This window comes from Panthera uncia, chromosome B1 (assembly GCF_023721935.1).
Source record: "Panthera uncia isolate 11264 chromosome B1, Puncia_PCG_1.0, whole genome shotgun sequence".
Classification (NCBI taxonomy): domain Eukaryota; kingdom Metazoa; phylum Chordata; class Mammalia; order Carnivora; family Felidae; genus Panthera; species Panthera uncia.
The window spans coordinates 183,042,058-183,045,341 of NC_064811.1; positions in this window are offsets into that span (position 1 = coordinate 183,042,058).

The following is a 3,284-nucleotide window of genomic DNA, read 5'->3' on the forward strand; positions in this document are numbered from 1 at the left end:
GTACTGACTGTTCCTACATTTTCCCTACACCTTTATGATGGATTTGTTGGACTACTAATTTCCAGGAGTATGTGGAATAGAAACCCCACCTAGAAGTAAAGCCCAGGGTAGGAAGTGACTGTCACCACTGCTCTCCCTCGGTGCCTACATTATGTTCTCACCTCTGGCTGTATCCGTCTTACTGCATAACACCCCTTGCAGAAAGCCTCCTTGTGGTCCAGGGAAAAGCTCTGTAAAACACAGGTGAATGGCAACAAATGAGACGTCCAATCTTTTTTTTTTTTTTTTTTCCCTGTTGGGGCAAACTCTCAGTCTATCTTTCTGTCCTAAATGTGTGCACACAAATGTTACTTTGTTAATCTAAAAAAACAAAACAAAAAAAACCCTTCCATTTTGATAAGAGTCTCTGAAAACTTCCTTTCTGCCATCTAAATTCATACTGAGACTGAAGAGATGCTACGGGCAGACACAATGTGATTTTGTAGATGCTGTGAAAACCTGTAAAAGTAATTCATTTTCATATTCATTCATTCTCAAATATTCTCAAATATTTATTGCCGACCTGCTGCACATCAGGTATTGTGTTAGGTATTACAGGCTGAACCAAGAGCAAGAAAGATATAATTACTGCTCTTAGGGGTTTACAGACTCAGATGTATATTTATTTACTCAGCTACTTAACTAGTATGTGTTGTTTAAGGGATCATGGAAAATTCCAAAAATGAAGAGGAAAGCACCCTAAGGAATAAGAGCAGATTCCCCGGACTAGGAGAATAGCCGTAGGATCAGAAAAGGGGAGATGAGTCCTTGGAGGCAGTTTGGAGATAGAATCCACATGCGATGAATTCTGAGGGGTGGAGGAAGCGTAGGTGTTGATGTGGGGGAGGAATTGAAATTTTTTCACAGCCTCTACCGAAGGTGACTGGGAGGATTGCTGGTGCCATTAAACTAAGTTGGAAGATGGAAGATGAGAAACGGGTGGAAGGCAGGTTTCGGGGGAGAAAAGGGTGATAGTGGGAGAAGGAGGAGAGCATTGAGACTGGCTGAATTTGAGAGGATGCGCCCACCGTGTCCTTTTATGATAGGAAAAGATAGGCCTGTTTTAAAAAGCAGAGAGGGAAAGGTTAGGACCCGAGGTCCCCCGGGGTGGGGAAAAACAACATATTTTGGAACAATGCAAACTCCCTCTGGGGTAAGGTTCCTTTTTAGAATGTAACAGGCACCGCCTACTCCCCCTCAGGAATTTGACATAAGCAGTAGACCATAAAACGTATGACCCATAGGGAGTGATATGGCCATAGACCACCCCTCATACAATAGAAATGAGCCAATCAAGAATGGGCGACTCAGCACCTAGAGCTATCAAGCTAATAAGGGTAGAACCCAAGAAGAAACGAGGGGGAAGGGAAGGGAGGGCTGACCAGAACCGTGTAAAACAAAGACCTTTGCCTGCAGTCTCGGGCATTCACTTTCAAGTGTCTCCTCTCTGCAAAAAGAGCTTGCATGTTATTCTTACTTTCTAATCTCATACTGTAATGAACTTCTGCTTGCTGCTCATTTCATTCTGTGTCCACCTCTTCATTCTTCAAAGCTGCAAGACAACGAATCCCAGGTATTGAGGTAAAAAATCCTGCAACACTTCTACATTCCAGCAAGAGACTATGAGCTACTCTCATCTCAGGAAAGAATGGAACTGCTTCACCAGATGCATGTGTTAGGTATTATTTGTTTTTAATTCTAGATCTCGCTCCCAAAGGGTTTTTGGTAGCTTAAAAAGATCCACAGAATAAAGCAGGATAAAATGGAAATGGGGACATCGGGGCTGTGATGGATATTTCTATGAAATTAATCCCCCTCACAAAATAAAAATCGTTAGTTTTTGCTGTTTATATACCTGGAGCTTCCTGGATCTCATCCTATCCAAAGTTCGGTTGCTTGACTTTTTCTTCAGTTCTGTGCGATAATCTAGATCTTTTTAAACTTTTGTCCCCTTCAAACAGCCAGAGAGGGTTTTCTACTGAAGAATCCTAACCTGATGTTTAAAATATTCCTAGGTGTTGCAAATCGCAGAATCTTGACTGTGTCACCAGCTGAGCTGAAGTAACGTGAGGCACAATGAGAACTCTCTGCTGGTCTGGAAAGCTGGAAATCCTGTGACATAGCAAAGTGGTTGTTTAAATTCCATGTCTTGTGCCTTGGCAATCAGTCCACATACTTCCTAGGCTGGAGATTAGTTACTTGGTAGAAAAATAACAGAGTTTGGCATGTGCTGACTAATTTTCAAAGATTCCATGAAAAGAGACAACGTTTACTTTAGTTACAACTTGATAATGTAAGAGCAAAAAAAAAGTAAAAACATATTTTATTTTGTTTTATTTTGTCTATTAATGAGCCCTTTTCTGGCCTATGACTGGAAATTTGTGATAGTTAAGAGATTGGAGTCTTCGAAGATACAAAGCTAGGCTTGATGGGCTGAACTAGGTCAGTGTCCAAAAAGTAAGATAAGAAATAGAGTAGAGGGTAAGATAGGACCTCAGGGAAGATAGACACGGCAGGCCTACCCAAGCACCTCCTGGTCAAGGTCTTCATCATAAGAAGCCAAGGCTAAAATGAAGTCTGAGGGCAAAGGACAGGTCACTCTTGGCTCCTTCCCTGAGGCTTCTGCTTCAGCTTCTGCTGGAGGCAGATGAACTCAATACAAGCTAAAGTAGGACAGCCCCAGTGGAGAATCCTATTCAGGCCGTGTGAGCTATGCCAATAGAAGTAAATAAAGGAGATCCTCACAGAAAGAACTGGAAGACAGGTTGGCGAACCAAGAAGCTCATTCTGCTGGGAGCAATCCAGTTCGTATTTTCTATGGACCCATTACCAGCTCTGCTATTTTGGCGTCTTTTCAAAAGAAGAGGAGGGATTTGTTTCATTTTATGATTATTCTTTTACACCTCCACCACTGCATATTGTGTGTATTGGGGATGGTTAAATATGTCACTGAATTATGTTTAAATATGTCATTTAACTATGGGTTGCTCTACCAGTAGAAGTTAATCTAGATTTGACCTAGAGACATTTGTGTCACTCAAAAATCCTGACCTTGGATCTGGAGGCATATACTTGTCTAGAGGACAAGATTTTATGATCTCTTTCCCTGGGGAGGAATTGAGTGGATTTTAGATGGATACTTAATATGTGCATTAAGTTTGGTGTGGGTATTTTTAAAATTCATATTTGAATAGAAGAATCGACATGCAAATAGGAATGAGATGAGCAGTTATTGTGAACATCTG